A 26077-nucleotide genomic window follows, 5' to 3' on the forward strand; every position below is an offset into this window, starting at 1 on the left:
CAACCGTCTGACCAGTTGCTATGATGAGCACTGACCACCGGGGGCAGACACTCAATGCAGAAGCTGCCAGTTCTCAGTGATGCACCCCAAAACTAGAGAGGAGGGAGCCGATTCCTCGTGGGGCCGCACGATTACACCTTCGACCGTGGGTTATGTTTTTGCTAGGACACAGTCGCCCCCAATCTGGTTTACTGCACACTTGTGTTTGCGTTTCACACCCTATACAACAGCAACTTTGCAGAGTGCCCTCCTGCACTCTGGGACCCCTCAGAGGATGTCAGAGAGCCGGTTTCAGCCCGATCCCTGGAGGCCAGACCGAGGGACCCCACCTGCTTGAGGGACGCCACTCATTCTGCAGATGCCCTTCTAGCCACAACACCACTCCAGGTACAGCTGACCAGGGAGGGACCATGGGAGGTTGCCTGTGGAGAAAACAGGCATCAAAAAAATTGTGTGTAGCCCACTCCAAGCCAAGTTTCCTTCCATCATCAATTATCCCCCCATTGGCCTTTTCTACCTCCCCCAACCACCCTTCCCTTCCTCTAGTAATCACCATATTGTTGTCTGTGTCCATGAGTCTTTTTTTTCCTTTGTTTAATTCCTTCACCCTTCTCACCCAGCCCCCAGCCCCTCCCCTCTGACAGCTGTCAGTCTGTCCTCTGTATCCATGAGTGTGTCTCCAGTTTGTTTGTTAGGTTATTTTGTTCATCAGATTCCACATATAAGTGAGATTATACCACTTTTGTCACCTCTACATCATGGTAGGTTCATTTATTTACTTTTTTATTTTAGAATACCTTACGCCTGTTCTTTCTCCTCAACTTGAAATTTCCTGACAGAGGCAACCTTTGCATGGGAAGTTTGTTGGTTTTATAGTAGTAGTTGTAATCTCTGTTGTCCCACATTTCTAGAACTATGATTATCAAGGACTCCTTTTTGCAGTGCCTCTTTATTGACAATCTCCTGTTCTTTCTTGTGTTTGTATTCCTCCAAAAAAAGGCACAAAATGTGTCTTCCCCATCAATTGTAAGGCTGCACTGTTGGTGTGTGCAGTCTCTATGGCAATGGGTCATATGCCACATTACCAAGACGAGAGGTGTGACCATTATTGGGGAAATTGGCACGTACACCTCTCTGGCACCATGGATGTCTCCCCATTGAAACCAGAATCAGATACTACTCTTTCATATGCAGGGGGCAAGGCTATAAACCCAGGCTCTCTGCAGGCACAACAGTGGGTTGTGCTGGAATTCTTGAAGCTGATTATATATATATATATATATATGTATATGAGGCCAGACCGAGGGACCCCACCTGCTTGAGGGACGCCACTCATTCTGCAGATGCCCTTCTAGCCACAACACCACTCCAGGTACAGCTGACCAGGGAGGGACCATGGGAGGTTGGCTCCAGGGCATGTCCGGCCATCTTGCCCATTCCCGCCCCACCGGCCACCTTCTAATTAATTTCCTTTCAGTGTGCATGAATCTGTGCACCGGATCACTAGTCATGAATAAAATGAGACTTGTGTGCAGATCCCGACCAGAGGTGGATAAACTGGTTGAGTTAGGGATGGATGTTCCTTCTTCTTACAGATTCATAACTAGTCTCTAAATAAGCTAATTTTCCTGAAGTGGGGCTATATTCTTAGATAAGCTCAGGCTAATTCCAATATGCTATAGAAATTACTCACTGACATTGTAGAGACGGACTTCTTCAGGTGCTTCCCCAACAACTGCATATAGACCCAGGAAGGACAAAAGGCAGAAATGCCTGTCTCTGAGCATGGTTTAGGTGGGACAGTTCCTTGGGTCCTGAAGGGAATGCGAATGAAGCCAGAAGGCTCCAGGACTGAACTTCCTCCCAAAGGTATGGAGGCCACACTGCCAGGTATAATCCAATAGACAGAGGGCCTGAAGCAGGGCTTTATAACATTGGCCTGCTGAGATTTGGGGACCAGGTGTATCTTCACTGTGCAGGGCTGTCCTGTCATTGCAGGAGTTTAGCAGCATCTCTGGCCTCTCCCAAAGATCCCCTGATGAGGCAAACATTGTCCACGTTAAGAACTACTGGCCTAAAGCACAGTGTGGTGTGCGTATGAAATGCGAGCTGGAGTATTCCTTCAAATGCCCAAGCTATTCATGCAGTTAGTCACTCAGCAAGTATTCACTGGGTCCCTGCTATCTTCCAGGCACTCCTCTGTGTATCAGGGGTACAGCTCTGCACAAACAATGCCCTGATCTCGTGGAGCTTGCATTCTGCCACATGTGTCTGACCAATGGATTCCTCTCCCTTCCTACAGCCTCACAGCAAATACTTCAAGCCAACTGAGGGCCAGGAAAAGAAAAACATGAGTTCATATTTGAGGACTCTTTTTTCACTTTATGAACCTCAAAAATGACTCTGATTTAAAAATGAAACTTGGCAAGTGATTAGTTCATATGTTTTAGTTTAAAATATGTTTTAATCATTTTGGGTGTTTTCAAAACAAATGGTGAGATTAGGAGGGTTTTTTCCCCCTTCTATTTTTGGCCCCTTTCTTCTGGAGAGTCCTTCTCTCATGTTTAGTTTTGGTGTTCTTTATATATTTGAAGTACACTTTCAAGTATTTGAAATGTGTGCACGTGGATGAAAGGAGATGAGGAACAGGAAGCAGAACTGCATGATCCCTGCTCTAACAAATGCACATACTTTGTCCCCAAAGTGGTATTCAGGCATCACTTTCTCAGGAATCCTCCAAGGCCCCTGACCCAGGTGCTCGGCTGCACTCATCATGTAGCCTCACCACATTTGTAGTTAAGGAATGGACTGGGAAGGTAGCTGTTCAGGTGTTCCCTTTAGAATGTGAGCTCAGTGGGGCTCAGAGACATACCAGTTATGTCCACAGTTGTACTGTCTTCAGCAAGGGGCTGGCACATCGTAAGTGCTTAAGAAACACATGTTCAATAACTGACTAACTGAGAAACCCAGCTTTTGGGGATGTTTGCCCAAATACTTTCAACCTGTGCCGTCTCTGTGCAGTACACCTCCCCTACTCTCAGACTTCATTGTGTTGATCATTATTTTATAGATGCTGAAGTAACATGTAAACTCCTAAAATCATGCTTAAATCAGAAAATCTAGAGAACTGTTTAAGTTCATATATCTTAGGGATATTTCAGGCTTATATAGAGATTGTAGGAATGGAAGCAGTCTATCAGGACATGATATTTAGGAATATTTTTAAATATTACTAATGCCCTGAACGTTGTTCAAGAGTTGGAGCTTTAGAGAATAAATGCTTATGATTGTCAGTGGAGCACAAAATGGAATTACACAACTTGTCTTGTTTTCTTGTTTGATGTTTGTTTCCCCCATTAGAATTTAAGCTTCATGAAGGTGAAGAACTTGGCCTATCAATAACGTTTTCCTCTTTTGTATTTTACACATAGTAGGTATTCATTAAATATTGGTTAAATAAATAAATGGTAGGATTCAATCAATCCTGTGTTGATTGATAAATTGCTCATTAGTACACCAAAACTTCAGTAATATGATGTGTTTATTAATTCATTCAACAAGTATATTTTGAGTTTTTGAGATGCCACACATCTTAATATCCTACCTAGACCAGTGCCTAGCACATTGTAGGTACCCAATAATTATCTGATGAATGAATGAGCTAATTAGTATTTCAGTATACTCAAATATGATTTATTTACTAAGTATGTTAAACTACAGGGCTGCCTAGCAAAGTGCCACAAAACTGGATATCTTAACAACAAACTTATTGCTCTCAGTTCTTGGGACTAGACACCCAAATTAAAGTATCAACAGACTTGATTCTTTCTGAGGGCTCCAAGAGGAATCTGTTCCATGCCTCTCTCCTAACTTCTGATGGTTTACTAGAATCTTTAGTGTTTTTTGACTCGTAGAAACATCACCCTGTTCTCTTGTATAAGGATACCAGTCATATGCTTATACCTTAGAGACCCACCCTACTTCAGGATTACTTTGTCTTAACTTTATTAATCATGTTTACAATAACACTATTCCCAAATAAGGTCACATTCTGTTACTAAAGGCTAGAACTCCAACAAATGAATTTGGGGGTGGGGGAGACACCGTTCAACTCATGACACTAAAATAATGGAGATCTTCAAGTAGCAATATTTTAAAGGTTAACTTCTATTTTGAAAAAAATCAACTTCTCAAAATAACATCCAGTTTTATGATTCTATTGGAAATTGACATCATGATATTAATATCATTTGCTATATTAAATGAAAACTTGTGTATTTATAGAGGAAACATGAAGAAAGTCTAAGAGGCATGAATGTACATAGCACAGTTTGTTCAATGGCTGTGACCAGACAGTGAGTGGTGTGGGTAACACTGCTTGAGATTCTGAAGGGATTTGTATGTGAATCAAAGGCATTTGGACTTGACTTTATAATCATCAAGGAACCAGCACAGAAGTCAAAACTTCTTGAACTGTAGAAGGGTATAAAAAGGGTGAATTTAATGTATGTAAAATACTCATCAATGAACCTTACTTTAAAAAGAAATAAATAAAACAAGGAGGTTAAAGAATAAACCTTGGGAATTAGCAATTCAGAGATTTGGGGGTTATGTCATTCTTCTCATTGGAGCCTTCTCTTGAAACTGCTAAAGATAAGGAGGAGCCTGTGGGTCTTTCTTAGCAGTGTAATAAGAAACAGCTACACAGATAAACCAGATTTTACTGTGTTGAGAAATAAATATATTTAGGAAACTTGAAGGTGGTACAAAAGAGGGAAAAATTAGGTCCATAAAATATGGTCTTTTGTTTGTTAGTTATGGTTATGGCTGCCGAAGCATGTTGGCAGGCAGTAGGAAAATAACAGAAGAAAGAAGGAGTAATTGATACAATAAGATTCTGGAAGAGGCCATTGATGACAGAGAAAAGCCTCTGAAATGTTATGGGTGGGTTATGACAAGTAATAGAAATGCCATTTGATGGCCTCTGTCTTCTCTGAAAAAAAGAGGCGAGGTTAATGAAGGGTAGGAAGTGAGTTATAAGGAGTTAATTAGAGTGATAAATGGAAACTGAGAAATGAAAAGGAAACTGAATAGGAACAAATAAAAGAGTTGTAAAGTACTTCTGAACCCCCAGCTCAAATTGGAAACCAGGACTCTGGTGGAACATCAAGCTGTACAGTTGTTGTTTTTTTCCTTTTTCTCCTGCTTTGCTCAGCAGCCTGGGAACTGAGGAGGACACACAGGGACGGGTTCATCTAGGCTGAAGAATTGGCTAGGTACAATTGAGAACCACAGATGAGGGATCTGATGAAGCTGGTAGATGCCTTTATAGTTAACCAATGTGGTCTGGACTGATAGAGAAGAAATTGGAAATTATTAGTGTAGGAGAAAAGAAAACACAAATGAAAATCAAAAAGTCATAGTGAGAAGGTAGAGTACTTGTTTTCTGGAGGCAGATATATCCCAAGAAAGAGCCTGCTGCTTTTACACATACCTTTTGCCATTGGTTCCAGAGAAACCACCGAAAACAGACTGAATACTTTGAAGGTCATAGACTGGAGTCAGGAACATAGCCTGGAAGTCAAGGTTTCATTCCCAGCTTTGCCAATAACTTAAGGTTGCCATCATTACCACCATTAGCATGGAAGGCTGGTTCTTAGGAACAGAGTGTCCTCATGTATGTAAAAGTAGACAAATAGGAACTTCCCATGGGGCAATGAAGATAACTGACAAGAGGCAAATGCTTTATAGTTTTTCCCTCAGATTCCCAAAATGTACTGATATTTCCCTCAAATTATGCTCTTTTATTTCTCTTATTTTAAGATCCTTTATTTTTTCGGTTAGACTCCCCAGAGTTGGCACCCTTCTCCTTGCTTCCTCCTGGCTTTTAGGCATTGAATTTTTTGTCATATGTCTCAGCAACCTTCCCCACCCAATGACCAAATAAAGTATTCCCATAAGCTTTCTATTGGAATTTGAATTCTTTCCCAAGAAGACAGGGTAACAAATTGATGTTTAATTAGGAAATACTTTGTATATACCTTGCAGATGACACTATTGGCTAATCCTTCATGTCCTATGTATTCACATAAACACGGGTGTCTCTGTATGGTTTTCATAAGGAGACCACTGCTCCTGTGGGCCCTGCCTCTGTAGGTCAGACTGGCAAAGTAAACCACTCCTCTTACTCACTGCCAGGTTCCATGCTGTAGTTATCCTTTACTTGCTTGAGTGACTGTGATGCACATATTGCTCAGGGTTTAGAAGTTTCCTAACCCTGTGAGAATTTCTAAGCTGCTTCTCTTGATATTGTTTACATCTAAGTTCACAAAACAATTTGGAGGGCATTTCAGTACACAAATTGAAGAAGTCCCTTTTTCTTTTCAAATATAAATCTTTACATAATTTCACCACCACCGCCCCCCCCCCACCTTGTTTCTTTTCCTGCTCATGATTCTCTTATAGCTCTTTCCTGCAGTGCTAAAAACCAACTAGTCTGGAGATTAATATGACTGGACATACCATGAATTTTTTAAATCTCAAAAGTCCTAAATTCTAGTTCATGGTTAATCATATATAGGTTGTATTCTCTTGTATATATAAATGTGTAATACATTATCACATTGTCTCTAAATTCCTTTTTTTTTTTTTTTGGTCTCACTGTCACCTAAGTTGTTTCTAAATGCTTCTTTGTTATAAAGAGGCAGAGCAAAGACCTGAAGGATCGAGGGGGAAGAGTATGAAGTGATGCTAGAAAGAGAAAGCACTCCAGGGAAGAAGGGAAACCAATGAGGAGAAGGAAAAATAGAGATTTCCCTTTTGCCCAGTCCCCTCGGAGCACATCTATGTTCGGTTTTGATGTTCCTCTCTCTCTTATGCCCCCAGATGACCTCTTCTTGGTCACTTGTTCTACAAAAAATATTCCTTTCACTGCCAGGAAATATCTACTACCTACCCAGTCATTCAAAATCTCCTGCCCTACCAGCTTAACATCATCTCCTGCCTGCCAAGCAAGCCCCTTAACCCTGCCCCCCTTACCCACTGACCCTGGGGACTTGGACCCAGTGCCATTAGTTCCCCCCAACCCCATGCTGAAAGGAGAGTGTTAATGGCTGGTGTGAGTCTGAAAAGAACTTAAGCAGTAATTTGGTTTTACTTTTATCAACATTCAAAATATAAGCAGGTAAACTACATGTTGAATTCATTCATTCTTCCTCCCCTGTTTAGAAAGCTGAAACCTGCATTTTTTAAAGAGGGATTGATTGGTGTCATGTACGTATTTATTTACTTCTGTTTATGCAAGATAATAGGAATATTAACATGGAGGTAGAACAATGGTGTTTATAATTCCACCAACACTGTTTATGTAAGAAGGAAATATCTAAAAAGAAACAAGGAGAGAACATTTGCTGCTCTGTACATTATTAAATTCTTCCATTTTTGTTTAAAAGGATATGAGGAGGAATAAAAAGCTGAGCAAGCTAAGGAGGGTTTATACCAAGGTCACTGGCATTGACCTAAGTTATCTAGGTTCGGAAACGATGAAAATAGATGGGGAGGCACCTCCTTATAAGGAGCACAGGGACCAGGGACATGTGTTCCATTCATTCCTCTCTGAGAATGAGATGACTTTGCATAAGATTATGACCCATTATAAATATTTAAATAGTTCTGGGAAGACTTTTATAATATTTTCTTGACTGTTTGAGAAATGATTGTTGGGAGTGAAGGGGTTTCTTATCTAAGTGAAAATTAGCTAAGTTAATAATATAGGATACAAAGGATCAGATCATTCAGGAGGGCTTACTGGATGACATGGGGCAGTTGCAAAGACTGAATAAGAAATAGGAAGAGAGGTTGTTATATTTATCATAATTTACCTAAGTGGGCTAATAACCTGCCAGTAACCATGGAGACATGAAAACTCTCTAAAACGTTCATAAGAGTGGAAGATCCTTGAGAGCAGGAGTGGAGTCTAATTAGCACAGTAATTAATAATAAACTAAAAAAAAATCTGTTAAATTAACAGATGAATACCTGCCTCCATCTGGGCAATGGTTTGCATGTTCTTCCTTATCTAAAGCAATTCCTCAAGGTAAACTCAGTTATAAATACAATTATCTCTCCATGAGAGAGCTGAATTTTAACAAGGGCATAATTACTAATTTTTATTATTCCTTTTAATTTCCATTCACATTCCTATTCCTGTCCACTCCCTTAGGTTGCCAGTTGGAACATCTTGACATGAAAATGATGGGAAATAAGGTCAGAGAGGTAGTGAGGATTTGGCCTCATGGACCATGATAAAGCTTGGAATCCTAAACATCAGAGAACCTGGAAAAGTCTGATGGGCAGGAAGGAGTCTTTGACATCAGAACAACCCTACTGAAGGATGACCAGTTCCAGCCAAAGACTGGAATTAGGCTACATGTCAAATATAAAATGTCTGACCAGTGTAAATAAAAACAAACTGCCTCATTGTACCCTATGTTTTGCCTTTGGGGCCAGTTTTATCCACTTAACATTCCCAGTTGGCAGCCATGCCTTTGAGAAGCTTAAATCACTTTTCAGAGGAAAATGAGGTCAAAAGTTCAAACAAGACTTTGCACTCTCTATGACCAAGTCTTACCAAACTGGGCGAATTTGCCACATTCTTTTGAGAGCGATCTGATAGTTGGCCTAACTAAGACGGGAAAAGGAGAGATCATTTTCTTGTCCATTTATGTGTAACTCTTTAAAACTCTGAGACCATGAACAAGTATAGCTGAGGGAATAGCCCAGAATTTTTCTTATCATGTACCAGATATGGCAGACTTAAAATCTGATAGCTCTTTGGGAAGTTTGTAAAAGAACTAGAAATTGTCTGGCTCCACTTGCCTGTCCAGGATGTAGTTCTATGATTCTTCCATGGAGGTTTTTAACAGAACCTCACACCCACTGTCTAAATTAATGATATTACTTTCTTTTGGCATGACAAAAACCATTCTGCACTATATACATAATGTTAAAGATTCTATGTTTCAGCATGTGGACACGTTCTGTAAAAGCTTTTCCCGTTTCATCACGTTGACAAGCTGATTCCATTAAGTCACCCTCCATCATGTTCCCCCCCTTTTTTTTTCTTTTTAGAAAAGTTAGACAACAGTGATCATCTTAGAGTTTTCAAGGTACTCACTTTGGCGAAAATGAAAAACTTGAAAATCATAAGCCTATTCCTTAGAATGGAAAAAAAATGAGTTATGTGATTCTTCTTGTTGGAACCTTTTGTTCAAACTGCTAAAGATAAGGAGGAGGCTGTGGGTCTTTTTAAAATTTTTCCAGTAAAATGGGATATGTATTTATTTATTTTTGTTAATCCTCACCTGAAGATATTTTTCCATGGATTGTGAGAGAGGGTAGAAGGAAGGGGGAGGGAGAGAGAGAGAGACATCGATGTGAAAGATACACATCAACTGGTAGCCTTCCACACATGCCCGACTGGGGCGGGGATTGAACTGAAGCATATGCCCTTGACTGGAATAGAACCTGGAACCCTTCAGTCCATAGGCTGATACTCTATCCACTGAGAAAAACTGGCCAGGGCAAAATGGGATTTTTTAAAAGAATTTTCTCTGGATGTTGATCTAATTTTTCTACCTAAGTATTTATTATGTATTACTTATTTAAAATAGAAACAACAGGGTTTAATTCAAATATATTTTAGCATTTCCACACCTTGGAATAAAATGTTATTTGGTAATGTTTTAGGGTCACATGCAGTTTTGAATTAGAGCAGCTACATCCCAGCCCTCCCATCACCATGCTTTCCTCACTGAGAAGAAAAAAAAAATCCCCTGCTCATACACTGCTGGGTCCTTTAAAGCGTGGAGTGGATGTGTGAAATGAGAAAAAAATGCTCAGTATGGAGTTAATTAGCTCTAGAGCTGTGGATGGGTCACTTCCTCCAGATCAAATCCTGCAGGAGAAACCATGCATGTGAAGACTTACAAAATGGAAAGAAAGCTATGAACCGGCAGACTCTGGGGCACAAATGGACCACCTTTAGAGACAAGAAAGTGAGGACTTTGCTCAGTTTCTTTTAATGTGCCTTATTTTCTAGGTCTCCTCTTGGAAACAATATCATTTCTTTCTGAAAGTGTGGGTGAATCCTTCCCCTTTCCATAATTGCCTTCGGAGACTGCCACAGGTTGCCTGCCTGCTGAGATCAGCTCTGCCATGGTTTGCCCTGAAGGATTCTCAGGGCTAGGTTGTTTACAATCTAATCCTTTCATGAAGTGGGGGTGAGAGAGCAGACAACATCCTCAATTCCTAGGTAGTGAATGCAGTAATTCAGGTATTAATAAGGAAATTTCACAGGCAGGGTTTTCTAGGGCAGTCAGATATTGTGTGTGGAAAAGTCTCCTTGAGTGGAGGCTAACAAAGAGCCAGGAACCAATGGAGATGAACCCTGAGGAAATCACTAAAAAAGAACTGTTAGTAAAGTTTTAGTGTATTTATGTTTTCTTACATTCCTGCCTAAATTACTCTGACATCAGTGGGCAGTGGATGGATAAAAAGTCACTAAATGATTATAACTGCTGATAGAAAAAAATATATATGATGTATGTATGTCTTCCTTTGCAGTTGAACTATAAGTAACATTGGCTTCTTGAGCTGAGGAAGCAGGTGACCCCCTTGACTGAGAAATTGGAAGAGTCCAGTACAGAGTCCACCATGACACACAAACAACAGTCACCAAATACCTCCCTCAGACCTCATCACCTGAATTTGGAACTTAGAGTAGAGATAGTTGAGAAAATGCAAATTCTCATGAGAGGAAGTATCAAGCAATTAAGTTAATAACTTTTCAGAGAACTGAGAGCAAGTTGAGGTTAAGGGTGGGCAAACTTTCTGACTCCTGGGCCACAATGGGTTCTTAAGCTGGACCAGAGGGCTGGAACAAAAGCATGGATGGAGTGTTTGTGTGAACTAATATAAATTCAAACTAAACATCATTACATAAAAGGGTGCGGTCTTTTTTTTCAATAGTTTTATTCATTTCAAACGATCTGGATCCGGCCCGCGGGCCATAGTTTGCCCACGGTTGGGTTAGGAGGATGGAGAGTGACCGAGAGGGTACCCAAAGAGGCAGTCTCAGTCACATCTGTTTGTTTCTCTTCAATGGCCGATGGATGTGGAAATAAGAAGGGAGGGAGTCAGGAGTAAGTTTTATGAATTCTAACAACCTACATTATCAGCATATTGTACCATAGCTTTTCAAAATTCAAGTTGCGGGTTAGTTAGACACCTTTGCTGTTCCATTAATTCCTGTCTTTTGAAACAGCACAGCAATGGCTATGTGCACCAGCCATTGTCCTAGTTAGGTTGTCAGTTAGCTTGATGCTGCCTTTATTTTCTGTGGATACTGAACAAAATCTTTCTTTTCAAAGGCCTTAGACCTCTGTCCTCCCAACTCCTGATCACAGTAATAACCAATCTCCAGCAGTCATTAGTGAAGACTAGAACAATATCCTGTAACAAATCAGCTATGGAGAAATTGGCATAGTTTATCTCTTTTATTCGTGTTCTTATGAAAATAATGGGTTGCAAAATAAAACTGCATTTCTCTCTCTCAATCTCTTTTTTTCTAACTGGATCTTTACAAGTTACACGGACTGATTTTTTTCCCTAACAAAGGTTGAATAACTGCACTTAAAAGCTTTAACAGCCAAAGTCCGTCTTTAGAAATAGCTTTCTTCTATAATGTACTGCCAATTTCTTATGTGTGTGTATTTTGACCTTCCTGATGCCTCTGCTATGGGCTGCCTGTTGATTGGTACATGTTAGTGCTTTGCTTATAAGAGTTGGGCAATAGTTCAGTGATCCAGTCCAAATCTGGGCCACAGAGAGAATGGGCTCATCTTCTATTTAAGATATGTGGCAAACTGCTTTAAGTGAATTTGGTTCAGACAAGGTCATTGGAACTGTTCATCTAATCCTGTGTGCTGTATGCAATGGACACTTCAGCCGAGCTCCAAGCTACAAGGTAAAGACAAGAAAGCCAGTAACTTGCCACCCCTGTTAGAGCTTTTTTTGGGTCTGTTGTGAGATTTACTTTCTTAGTCACATGGGACCCATTTGGGTCACTTGAAAGGACGCTTTCCCTGATTCTACTGATGTCTTCGAAAATAGTCCTGGGAATAATGATAGTGAGTTCTTATATTATTTTCTGGTCATTTTTTTAACTTTTTTTTTAATTGGAGATTGAGCTTATATGCATATTCATACCAAGTTTATGAAATATTCAGCTAAATTTCTCAGACATGAAAGAATTAATTGTTAGAATGTTTTACTTTTAGGTAATTATTATATTAAAACTATAGTAGATTGAAGTGGTTTTTTTCCTCAATTCTATTTGTGTCATATACACTTGGCAAATTGAATCATAGTTCCCAAATTGAAACATAAGCATTTTTATACTATTTTGAATTTAGTAACTTACAGACTCTCTGTGTTGCCTAATACTTTTCAAACTGTAATGTATTTTATTCAACTGTGTTGGTGATTCTGTACAACTTTTAGAGTCAATGTCTTATGGGATTTTGTAATAATTTAGAGCTAAACAAGATGAAAGAAGTTATTGAATTCATCCTCCTGAGTGGAGGCAGAGCTGCCTTTATTCCAACCAAAATAGATGAGGATCTTTCTTATTTTTAAATTTCTTGACTGCTCTTAGCAATCTACTTTGTTATTTACCACTTGTACATTTAGGTTGTTCACCTTTAAGTCTTAATTTTATTTCTTCACTAGACAGTTTAATACCATTTTTCTCTAGGACAAAAATAACAATAATTATCCTCTTTATAACAGCTCTTCTTATAGTCAGAAAACTATGAAGATATACCTCAGCTCTTTTTTTCCTAAGTGAAATTATCCCAGTCCAGATTTTAAACATTTACTCTTGTTTTTATAGCTCTTTCTGTACAAGAGTGGCAAAGAGGACTATTTTTAAAAGTTCTGTCATATACGATGCCTCTGAGCTCAGCATTGCATGTTTTCATGTTACTGTGCTGATGTGGAAATAGCCACAGCTTTTTCATTATATGCTGATGGACAGAGCATTTGTGTTCATTTAACCTTGAGGCTGAAACTTGTTCCCCAAAAAAGTAACTGACTCATAGGATTGGCTAGACCCAAGAATAAAGAACATCAGTTTTCTTAATCTTCAAACTCATCTTGCCCCCACTCCTAAAACTCACTAAAATTAACTTTTCCTTGACCTCTCTCTGGTGCTATTTATTTACTGATTTAGCAACTTTTTTTATACAATCTTTGTCTCCTAAAATAGAAAGACAGCATTTATTCAACAAACGAAGTGTCATGCTGTGTATAGGTTATGCTAGGCTTGGGAGATTCAAGTGTAAACCACCAACAAAGGCTCAGTGTCCAAGATTCCCTAGGTATGTTCAGAGAGGAGCAAATAGCCTGTCACAGAATGTAAAGAAACAGTAGTGAGAAAAAAAATGAGAGAGGTGGATTGGGGCCAGATTGTGAAACATCTTGGATGCTCTTAAGCAAATAGTTGGTGGTGACAAGGACAAAAGTAACATTTTTAATCTATATTATGGAAAGATATTGATGAGTCTTTAAACCACAGATTGTGCCCATGTTGTCCTCAAGGTTTAGTATCTAATAGACCATTAGGTATAAGTACCTGCTTAACGTATTTTTTGATATAAATTCTGTGTCATGATTTTTCTCTTTGTATTTAAAAAAAGAAAAAAAATAGATTTGAATGAACCATTTGAGTAAAGAGAGCCTTCTTTTCACACTCTTCTGTATGTTTCTTTTTCCTGCTGTACCCATATTTATTCCAAAACCCTCTGTCCCACTAACATGCTAATTTCTGTGTGACAGACTAAGGAATCTCTGGATGAGTTTGCCCTATAATAGGCACAACCTTTTTTGTACCAAATGTCATTAATGGTGGTTTGTGAGCAGCGTTGTGACCAAGTGTTTCCAAATGATTGCACCACATGAGAGCAATGCCAGACCTTTTCAGTATCCCCTAAAGCAGTGGTTCTCAACCTTGGCTGCACATTAGAATCACCTGGGAATCTTTTTAAAATCCTGATTTCTGGGCCTCATCCTCCGGAAATTCTGTTTCTTTGTTACTAATGTTGTGGCCCCACCCCATAACAAAGAAACAGAATTTCCAGAGGCTGAGGCCCAGAAATCAGGATTTTAAAAAGATTCCCAGGTGATTCTAATGTGCAGTCAAGGTTGAGAACCACTGCCCTAAAGTATATCAGTGTACTATGGTAAATGGTCCTGGTATCCATTTGGAATCCATAAAGCTACAACTTCAGGACTTTGAGATATGGAGGCAAAAGTTACTAGTATTGGGGATCAGATTATAGCGAGCTCCTGAATATCATCATACCATAGACTTTGGTCTATTTTAGGAGGTATAAAAAATCATCCTAAATGCAATAAACAAATTCAGTCCCTGCCACCCCTTCCAGCACTACTGCTTTTACTTCATTCTAATTCCTCAGGCCTGATACCTGTAAGAATCAGAAAGGCTCAGGAGGATTTGTGTGTGGTAGGATGGAGTAGCCAGTTGTATCTCAACAATGTCTCAGGGTCAGAAACAGCCTCAGACCTAATTACTGAACTTTAGTTTCTGAATTCTCTAATTTTATTAATCACTAGAGGCCCCGGTGCATGAAGTTAGTGCACTGGGGGGGGGTGTCCCTCAGCCCAGTCTGAACCCTCTCAAATCTGTGACCCCTCAGGGGATGTCCAGCTTCCGGGACATCCAGCAGTCGGACCTCCCTCTCATAATCCAGAACTGCTGGCTCCCAACCGCTTGCCTGCCTGCCTACCTGATTGCCCCTAACCACTTCTGCCTGCCAGCCTGATCACCTCCTAACCACTCCCCTGCCAGCCTGATCAATGCCTAACTGCTCCCCTGCCAACCGATTGCCCCTAACTGCCCTCCCCTGCAGGCCCGGTTGCCCCCAACTGCCCTTCCCTGCCATCCTGGTCAACCCTAACTGTCCTCCCCTGCCGGCCGTCTTGTGACGACATGCGGGGCGGTCATCTTGTGATGACATGGGGGTGGCCATCATGTGATGACATGGGGGTGGCCATCTTGTGATGACATGGGGGTGGCCATCTTGTGATGACATGAGCGTGGCCATCTTGTGACCACATATGGTGGCCATCTTGTGCGAGGGCATGACAGTCAATTTGCATATTACTTCTTTATTATATAGGATATCCATAGTTTCAAATGGGGGTGGATCTTGTGACGACATGGGGCGGCCATCTTGTGTGGGGGTGTGAGTCAGTTTGCATATTACCTCTTTATTATATAGGATGATTTGATCATCTTAGTTTATAAAGGTAGACTTCACAGGGGTGGTGTAATCAAAAAAAATAAAGGTAGACTTCATTCAGAGTTATCATAGCTTATTAAGGAAAGGTAAAGCATCACTGTGATTTTCTTATTGTTCTTCTCAAGATAGATTTAAAAAAATGGATGGTCTTAAAAAGTGGATCCCAAAATATGAATGACCATTTTTGGTGTTTTATAGTCTTCTTAAGACTGACAAAAATGAATGAAAATACTTCAAGAAACTTTTCTGCAGTTTGTACCTAGTTGGCAATTGCACCTGCTATTTGTGCACATCTGATTAACCCTTCCATCTGACTTTAACTTATAAATCTTTGCCAGGTAGGAAACAGAGAATTAAAAGTTTCCACATCTAGAGTGCATGAAATGTCATTAAATCAAGCAGAAAATTTATTGAATCTGTCAGATAAAGGAAATCATGTATCCAGAGTGAAGATGGAATATCAATTGACAGGAACCTATGAAGCTGGTGCTCACTCTAACAGGCATATGAATCTAAAGACCCCACAGTACCTCATCCTTAGAAAACACTGGGAGCCAGAAAGGGATTAGGAAAATCAATAAGGTAAAAATCTTCATCCTGCTATTTGGAATGACTCCCACATAAGAATTAATTAACACAATACTTCTACAACATTAAAAGGATATCAAAATATTCTCTTGGCCCATAAAAAACAAAGATGTAAACCCACCTAGCTTCTAGAGACAGTCGTTGAAGAAAGAAGATCGGAAAGATTAAAGGCCTAAGAGGTCATTTCTGTCCTGTTGTCATCCCATTTACCCTCTTCAGATGGAACAATAAGTGTTGAACTTCAGGTCTTCTGAATTCCTCAGTTCTGTCATCAGTCCTGTGACACATTCTAATTTTCTGATTCATTTGTGATGAATAGCACTCCCTTTGTTCTTCACAATGCTTAAAAGTAACCAATTTTTATTTCCATATTTTTATTGCACTATTATTTTCTTTTAGCAAAGTCTGTCTCACTCATTATCAGCCGGGGTGAATTCCATGTGCAGAAAAGCCCTTGGACAGTACCAGCACTTAGTCTTGGGGTTAGTCAAGAGGAATGAGAAACTGACGATTGGGATTCTGTTTTTAACCCAGCCAGATACCTCAGCTGGCAAGTGGCTCAGCTTCCGCACCATAAAATGGGTATAATAATAGCTTTCCCTTACCACTGTGAAATATTTAGAATGCAAATCAAGCCAAACCTGTCTTCTTCCAAAGGCGAAGCTTAAACTAGCCTCCGAAATCCTGAATGAGCCCAGATTTCAAGGGAAAACATGAAGTGGGAACCACCTAGAGGTAGTGTAATTTAGTGGTTAAAAATATGTAGACTTTGGAATGGTACAGCCTCATTCAGATCCCAGCAGCTGTGTGATTTGGGGTAAGTTTCCCAATTTTTCAAATCTCCTTTTTTTTTTCTCAAGTCAATTGGAAGTAAAGGTATATACTTGTGTAGTTAGGATTAAGTGATAGACAGTTAATGCTGCCCTTCAAATTCTTCTAATAGGTGATCTTGAAGTTAGAGTGACTGAACTAATACTCAGGATGCTAGGGACATTGCCTGAAGCAGTGTGCCACAAATGAGACTTGTCAGCCAGGTCTCAGGTTTCACCCTAAAAATACATACAGATTTGCATTCTACTCCTCATAGTCTTGTTTATTTCACTAAAATGGAAATTCCACGAAGCCAAGAAGAGTATCTGTTTTATTTCTTCTATAACATTAAAAAATAGTTATTGGATAAATGAATACATGTACAAATAAGAGTTTAAATTATGTACTTAGCCACAAGGGCAACTGCCCCACCAAATACACAACCATGTCTTCATTATTCATTTTGTGGCTTTTGTACTCCAGTTGCTTGACTCCACCTCCCTGGATAGGCCCATAATCAAACTTGAGAAGCATTTATTTAGCAGGATGCCAGAAGCCATAGAGGAACTCATTAATATTAACGCTATCATTTCTCTGCTCACTACTTCTCTACCTCATTGTTCCTAAGGCTCTATGGACTTTAAAAAAAGTATATATATATACATAATTAGGAAGGTCTGGGAGGCCTTTAATCTGTGTTTCTCTAGTCATACGCACTCTCCCAGGTAATTTCTATACATTTGGTTACTCCTGGCTTCAGCATATAGCAACTTGGTAAAACTTCCTAGAACAAGCATGTCAAACTCAAAGGCTAACACGGGCCAAATAAACAAGGTTTAAGTATATGTGGACTGCAAAAAAAAAAAAAAAAAGCTTCTATTTTCATAGAAATGTAGGTTTATTTTGATAGAGACATGCTGAATACAAAGGGCTGAAATAAATGAGTAATCATTAACATGAAATAATAGAACATTTTAATAAAAATTAATTATTTTTCTTGAACATTAACTAAGACACTGATTAACTGCACAAATTAATAAGCGTAACACAAAGAAACCTATTTTTCTTATTCTACAAAACCAAAATATTTCCTGTTGAGCACACCAAACAAGTCAGTACAAGACTAATGACATGGCAATCGGCTGCTAAAATACTTGCTGCTAGTATTAGTGGAGAGTAATGGTGCGCCTACATGTAAGGTGCGTAAGGGAAATGAATGCAACATGATTATAGTAATCAGTCATCAGAAAACTTTGTAGTTCATTATTAATAATATATACTAATAAAAAGGTAATTTGCTAATTAGACCGGATAGACTGGACATCTTCTGGTTGCCCGGTCCTCCTTCTGGACAAAGCCATGGTGGTAGGGGCCGAGGCAGAAGCAGTTAGGGGTGATCAGGCTGGCAGGCAGAGGGGTTAGGGGTGATCAGGCAGGCAGGCAGAGTGGTTAGGGGAAATCAGGCAGGCAAGCAGGTGAGCTGTTAGGAGCCAGCAGTCCCGGATTGCAAGAAGGATATCCGACTGACTAAACCAGCAGTCAGACATCCCTCAAGCGGTCCCAAATTGGAAAGGGTGCAGGCCGGGCTGAGGGATAACCCCTCCCCCATGCATGAATTTCATGCACTGGGCCTCTAGTTATGTATAACAGGATATTGTAAAAAATAAGTTATGAAATTTCTATTGAAACTTTTCTTACATACCGTTAATATTGGCTGGGCCACAAAAATATTCATTGTAGGCTATGAGTTTGACATTCTTGTCCTAGACACAATGAGCAGTAGAATTGAAAGAGCTTTTTCTCCTCCTCCCCTTAGGGTTACTAACCTGGAATTCCTGGATGACTTTCATGGAGTCTGGGAGCTCCTTGAAACTGGTGTTCTGGGGGAGTTTCTAAGGAAAGGATTCTCACTGAGATCTTTATCACTATTACCCTAAACATTACATAAATTGGAATCAGAATTGACTGATATTTAAGTTACAATTAATAATACTTTTAGTTCCTTGGAGATTGATAGTATATAATAATTTCCAGTTGGAAATCACGAAACTAAGATTAGACTTCCACAGTCACCTCCTCTCTGTTCTTGCCTCTTTCACCATATTTCAAGGTCCTGATTCCTCTGGGCTTTGCAGTTACATATTCTTTGCTAGATATTTATGCTTGGAACCTAGCATGCTCAATGCAAATGTTTTTAATCTTATGCAAAACTATTATAGATAATTCTTTGCATTCCAGATGAAAACAACTTACAGACATATAAGGTGAATATCACTTAGGCAGAAAGGATGCATATCAATAAAATCACAATTTGAACTTAACAAAAATAAACCTATAGAGATTAATATATAGTCTCAAAATTGCCTACCAGATTGCAATTCAATCAAGAAGTTGGAGCCTTTTGATGTTTATAAACATTTATGAATTGTATAAGAACTCTGAGATTAAATATTTAGCCTTAATATTAAAATTGGGATAGGTATTGTTGTTTTTCATTAATATATAAAGACAACAATTATATCCAATAAAATCTTTTATTTCACTTTCCTTGAATTTGTCTTAGACTGTGACATAACACACTGATTTTTCTTTCCATCTTGGATTCCTGTCATGGACAGCCTGTGTGTCATTTGACATCCAGAAAAGTTTTGTTTTATTCCAGGCCTTGGATTTATTAGTCAATCTGGGTACAATTTACATCGATCTCTTCTGATCACATCAAAAAATTAATTTTGATTGATTAACTTTTATGAAAAAAATGCTCCTTGAAATTTAGAAAGGGTTATTATGTGCTTAGATATAAGAACATAAATACAAAGTACAATTTAAAAATAGCATATTATATTATTGGGAGTTATTGAGTTTATAACATGCAACAGAAAAACGATAAGCAAGCATATTTCATAGATAACCACTAATCATATTTTTTGTCTTTCTCTCAAAGCAAGCTCAAAAAAAGTTGGGGGAGAGGGCAGAAAAAGATGGAAGGGATGGAGGGAGAAGAAGGAGAAAGGAAGGAAAAGAAAAATATTTTAAAAGATGCACCCTACAATGGTCTAGGGTCCTGGCTTGCAGAAGAGACTAGAATGTAATAAAACTTAGAGTTTTGAAGACTTTGAAGATTAGTCAGTCATATATGATATACATTTCAGTTTTGTATGTACTTTCAATGAATCATAAATAATCTAATTATCTTGCTTAAAATTTTAATTGGACTCATCAATTTTGTGAAACACTTTGAAAGCATTGTAAACCCCAACTTCTCTTTGCATACGTTATGCCTGGATTTTCATCTTAGCCCTTCTTGTCCATGGAGTGCAACATCACCTTTACACTTGCATGTGCATAGACAGGGTTTCATCTCGGAAATGCAGAAGAAACTCTCTCTTTGGAGGAACTTCTGCAATCGGCATTTGTCCAGAAAATGTGCTGAGAAGTGAAATCTCTTTAATTGCCATTTTTCTGCTTTAGCCTTATTCTATGCTGAGTTGTCTAATCATACCCTTCTTGATCTCTTTTAATATGGTTTGTTTTGCATATTTCTGGAAGCCTTATGTGAAGTAGTTAAAATCATGGTGTCAGAGAGACAAGAATGCAATCAGTGTTAAGTCCTTGATACATTTGAGTGGGATGGAGGTGGGAATACCTACTTAGTTTTCTCAGCATCTTTGTTTGGTTTATTAATTTCTCATGGATCTTCTGTTACTTCAATCTTATTCTTCTATAAGAGAAGCTATCAAAACAATGGTGAGCAGATCAGTCCCTATAGCTTATTTGGCTTGTGAGTTGAAGATTTAAAAGGGGAATTATTAAATTTGAAATAAGGAATGAGAAACTGTTTAGGTCAACTCCCCCAAACCTAAAGTTGTTATCATTAGAGATATGTTTTGGGAGACAGATGTATTATCTTAATATAATTTTTTCAGAGGGGACATTGCTTGGCTGGTGAGACGTGGTACAGGAGGCAGTACCAAGTCCTCAGCCAGCACCAACCCAGGTCCTCAACCGAGGTTGACAACACATGGAAGTGGTGAATTTGTCCAGAGAATCTTCTGGGCACTGAATATGTCGCTAGTGTGATAGAAGAACTAAACATTTACGTTTTCATTAAATTGTAATTATATATTTAAATAAATAAATGTGGCTAGTGGCTACTCTAGTGCACAGCACAACCCTACAAAATACTCATATGATTCAGATCAGAATGAAGGTCACGAAGAATGAGGTTGGCACTTCTTGGGGTAGGGAGTACTGTGTTGGTTGGAGAACAGAAGGTCACACGTTTGGAAAATGTTATGAAGTTGGATCTCTTTTGGGCTCCTGCAGCTCGTCCTTTAGGAGCAACCATCCCTTGTCTATACAGTATTTAGATTTGCTTTCCTTCTCCCCATAGTACCATTGAGTTAATTTTTAATTCCTTGTTGTTTTTTTCTTTGATTTTTCAGTTCCTTGACCATCAGTCTGCAGCCTGCCCCTTCTCTGTATGTAAGTAGAAGTGGTTTCTTTATTTTTCAAAACAGTGTCAGATGTGGGAAATTTGGATCTTTCTTAGCATGTTATCTAGTTGACTTCATTGTGGTTTCCGGCGCTTCTTCAGCATGATTTAGATTGTTCTGTGTTTGGAGTCGATGCTGTTGATGGCGGTAGCAGTTGCCATCCATGAGGGGCCTGAAAAGACCAGTGGCCCCAGTGACTGGACTTCTGTAAAGACTGCTCTTTACTCTGTCACAGCTGCTGTTTGCAAAAGTCACTGCTCCTCAACTGTAGCTCACATTCTTCAGCCAGATACCCGCAACAACTAGGCTGTTGCTACATTGTCGGTCAATGGCCAATTATGTATTCTTCAGTTACACACCCATCCCCATTCAAAGTTGTTGTTGTTGTTGTTGCTTAAATATGTTTTCTATTGATTTTAGAGAGAGAGGGAGATGGAAAGAGAGATAGAAACATAGATGAAAGAAAAACTTTGGTTGTCTGCCTTCTGCACAGCCCCCACTGGGGATCGAGACTGAAACCCCAGGCATGTGCCCTGACCAAGAATTGAACCTGTGACCTCCTGGTGCATGGGACAACGCTCAGTCCACTGAGCCACACTGTCCAGGTGGTTCAGTTGTTTTTAATTTCAGCTTCTAGATCAGAGCTTTCATTTATTGACCAAATTTCTAATATCCTTTTACTGAGAAGTACAAGACTTCAACCATTTAGGTAAAATTATATGTAAAATTATAAAGTTCAGGAAAAGAAATGGAGAGAGAAATCCAGGATTATATGCACCAGGAGGTTTATAAAAGGTGCCATTCTGTTGTAGAAAAGATGCAGGTCATTTGGAGAGAAAAAAACAACTTGATTGCAGATGATACCATAGTAATATTTATTATTTGAAGCCCAAACTTGGCTGCACTGAATGATTTTGGATAAATTTTACTTTGAGCTGCTTGAAAGAGGTTCTGGGGCAATGAACCTAAATAATTAAAGTCACTGCATGAGACCCCACCCAAGAGATGCTACAGGTAGTGGCATCACCTTCTGTGATAAGTAATCATTTATTTATTTAAATAAGTGATTTCTTCCAGCTGTTTCCCACTCTTAGGTGAGCACAGCTGGTTCCTTATTCACAACGTCCTATCTTACCTCACTGAGTCCTCACTCCCAGGTATTTCTGGTGTTATAATCATTTGCACAGAAGGGGGGGTCCCCGTGGCTCTTTTGCTTGTGTGTGGCTTCCAGTAATATTCTTAGAAGCTAGTTAAATATATTTAGTGGAGCAGAATCCTCCAAAGGATGCCCAGGCGAAAGTCTAAACTGACAGTTATTTGACAGAGAAAGGAGATTGATTAAACTCCCCGAAGACTGGTGCTGTGCATAATGCATTTATGCAGCCGGGGTGGGTCCTCCCTGCCCTGACAGTCTTGTTGTTTCCTATTCTCGGTGTTGACAGAGTGGGTCTGTCAGTGCTTCAGAGGGTGTCAGTGTACGTGCTGATGGTTACCACTTTATGTCTCTGCATCCCTGCCCCAGCTACCTCGCACTGCCTATTTCTAGTCCTCTGGCTGGCAAATCATTTTTGTTACAGTTCTTTGTGTAAAAACAGTTCACATAATAGCTCTGTGTTAGACAAGGCATTAATCCTCACATCACCGGGATGAGTCAGCACAGTGCACTCCTGCCCGCATGGCTCAGCTATTATGACGTCAGCACTGTAGAGTGAGCCTCAGACACAACAGTACAGGGCACTGAAGGTCTGTGTCACGGATTAGAGATCAAGAGGGAGACCTTGGAGATAAAAAATGTAATTGAAAGGCTGTCTCTGGCTCATAGGAAAATGTGAAAGTGATTCTATGCTATGTCAACCATCAGCTGAGCAGCTTATAGAGAGATCCTAGTTTTTAACTAGAAATGAGGCTGGAGAATGACCTGTAATGGGCTAATAAATCATTCATGTACCCACTAACCTGGTCTTACCCCGGGCCAATCTTCATGCTCGCAGGGATTGTTCCAAATCCTGAGGCCTGCCTTTATTTCAAGGGTGGCAGGGCCTGTGACAGTCCTGTTGTCCTCAAGTGCCCCACAGACACTGCTGATGTCTCCAGAGGTGGTGTCCCAGATGCCCATCAAAGGGAAAGGAAAGGTTCCTGGAAATAGATCAGAGCATTATCTCCCCAGTGCTTCCAGCTCCTGGGGTCTCTGCAATGGCCTCCTTCAGACAGGGGTTCAGATCTGCCTGCTTGACCTTCTCTTCTTGGCACTGAGTTAGTCCAAAGTCCTAATCTGGATGTGACATGGATTTCAATAGGATAAATAGGTTCCAGATGTTCCCCCTAAAGTTTTCCATTTCATCATTATTTAGCAGAAATGAGGCAGAGCCTTCAATAACCTACCCTGCTGCCTTAAAGCAGGTATCACAGACCTGCCCTATTTGGGAAACCGGTTCTTACACGTTAGGCCTCCATGCAGTTCATACCCTGATCATTCTCTGAATAATACCTATTAATACTAAGTGTTGAAGCAGCAGAAAATTCACTGCTTTAGTGACATTCTCTATTAACAAGACATTCTCCATCCCACCATCTACCTCTCCCTCTTACAATCCCCCTGTGATAACGTTCAGAAAGTACCTTACTTCTGGGATCTTCTAGCTTCATTAGATTGCTAAGAGGCTCCTAACATGCCTATAGAAGCTGACTTTACTGCTTGGTTTGTAATTATCATGCACAGCTCTTTATTCAGTTTTTAGTCAACAAACATTTATGGGAAGCTAGTCACTAGGCTTGATACCTGGAACTCCAAAATAAATAAAAAGTGCTGCCTGTTGTTAGGAATCTCAGAGTATGATAGCGGAGCTAAATAGTAAACAAAGGCTATACCGTATGGTAGAAGCTGAGATGGAGGTATATACAAGATGTAGCGAGGGTTATGAGAAATGAATGCCTACATACATGTAAAGGGGTACTCAAGCTGGCCCTTAAAGTCTGAAGAATGAATTGCAGTTTCCTAGGTGGATGTAGAGGAGGGGAAAGCAGAAGAGGATCATAATTAGGAAAAAAGTGAAAGCATTTGCAAAGTCAGGAGACGTCGAACAGCAGCAAGCTGCAGAGGACAGTGGTTAGTGTGGAGGAACATGTGGTGGGAAGAGGAACCTGGAGACAAATCTGAAAGTGGGAGGAGGCAGATCTCAGAAGGCCTGCCTGGTCTGCTGTGCACAGGAAGGAGCCTAGACTTGACGTTGAAGCCTTCAGGAGCCTGTGAAGAATTGTAACCAGATTTGTATTTTAGAAAAAAAAAAAAAATGCTCTGCCCTCACTGCTGTGGCTCAGTTGGTGGGAATATTGGCTCTGTACACAGAAAGGGGGTGGGTTTGGTTCCCAGTCAGGGCACTTACCTAGGTTGCAAGTTTGATCCCCGGTTGGGGAGTGTATAGGATGCAACTGATCGATGTTTCTCTCTCTCTCTCTCTCTCTCTCCCTCTCCCTTCCTCTCTCTAAAATAAATAAATAATAAAAACGAAAAAGAGCCCTCTGGTAATGGCAGAGGTAGTTGACTAAAAAAAAAAAGGAGACCAGGTCAAGGGTGAAGACCAAGGGCTGAACTGTGCAGTGGGGGTGGGAGTAGAGAGGAGAGCCCATATGGTAGTGTTGATATAGGCATTGGCACTGCATAATGCCAGCATATCTTGGCCCAATGCAAAGTCCTTGCCTTCTAAGGGAAAGAATGATGTATTGTGTGGGGCCAAATTTCAGATCAAAGTATATCTTCATGGGAGCTTCACGAGAGAGCTCAGTGTAAATCTGACCTCACTCTGAGCTGTTTGCCTACTAGTCTCCAGGGATGTGTGACTCCTTCTCCCCTAGTGGACTTGGGGGTGGAGCAGGCAGATATGGAGAAGCCATTCCCAGTGTCCTGCTTTTCTCATCTTTCATCTGAAAATAAAACCATTTCTTAAGAATGTCCCCCTAAAGTCAATCAATGCCCCAATCTTCTATCATTTTCCCTTTGCTGCCTTTTTTAAGCAGAAGTTTCAAGCCATTGAGCTGAATTCCAACTTATGCACAGCCGGGTGTTGAAACAATTCAGTATATTCATTTGTGCTTTTCTCTTGTTCACTTTGGGCTGCCAGGACAGTTTAAAGGAAATTTTCAACAGCTTTTGTTTCATGCACCACGTTCTCTTTTGCAAATGGGAGTATATATGTGGGTATGTTTAAGTCTTCTCTATGTTGCTGTCTGGAGAAAGGGTTGAGAAGATGAGCAAGACAAGGATTGGGGACCCACAAAAAGCTCAGGTCCTTTCAGTGACCTGAGTGCAGAATGTAGGCTGGTGATCAGATGGTCAATTATGTGTTTGTCAAAACACAGTGGGCCGCATTCCAGACTGCCAGCTTTGGAGGCCCAGCTTCTGCCAACCAAATGTCATCTGGGAACATGCAACACTGGGCACTGTGAAGGAGTTTGAAATAGACCATGCCACAGCCAACCTACTGCCAGTCTTATAGCACCAATATGGCATGCACAGCCGGGCCCCATGTTTCAGAGCTCAGGAATTCGCTGCACTAAATTCAGGAGGTCAGATGGGTTCATGTTTTCAAAGCCTATGTTCTCTGCTTTGAACATTGTGACTTGCTCCTCAGCAATTTCCAAGGGATTTTTCCAGTCACATCTCTGTGGAAACCACTCTTTTTGTGATGGTTATGAAAGCCTTGTAAATGTCCCTTAGGAGAGAAAAAAATAAACTTGCTCTGACAATGACTGTGATTCCAACAGAGAGATTCCAACCCTTAGGAAATTACATGAAAGGTGCAT

The 26077-nt window shown here is 40.1% G+C and overlaps 1 protein-coding gene across 2 annotated transcripts in view; it reads left to right on the top strand.

Annotated features, from left to right (window-relative positions):
• Nucleotides 1-26077, top strand: part of ZBTB20 (zinc finger and BTB domain containing 20) — a 469341-nt gene that overhangs the window by 257946 nt on the left and 185318 nt on the right. Inside the window, exons 1-2 of one of the 2 annotated variants that reach the window (XM_006773588.1) lie at nt 11881-12025; nt 21227-21266. The gene's annotated coding sequence lies outside the window, so the exon portion shown is untranslated. Of the gene's footprint in view, nt 1-11880; nt 12026-21226; nt 21267-26077 lie in introns of those variants that run through there. The other variant, XM_006773578.2, reaches the window with a different exon arrangement.

This window comes from Myotis davidii, unplaced genomic scaffold (genome assembly GCF_000327345.1).
Source record: "Myotis davidii unplaced genomic scaffold, ASM32734v1 scaffold201, whole genome shotgun sequence".
Taxonomy (NCBI): Eukaryota; Metazoa; Chordata; class Mammalia; order Chiroptera; family Vespertilionidae; genus Myotis; species Myotis davidii.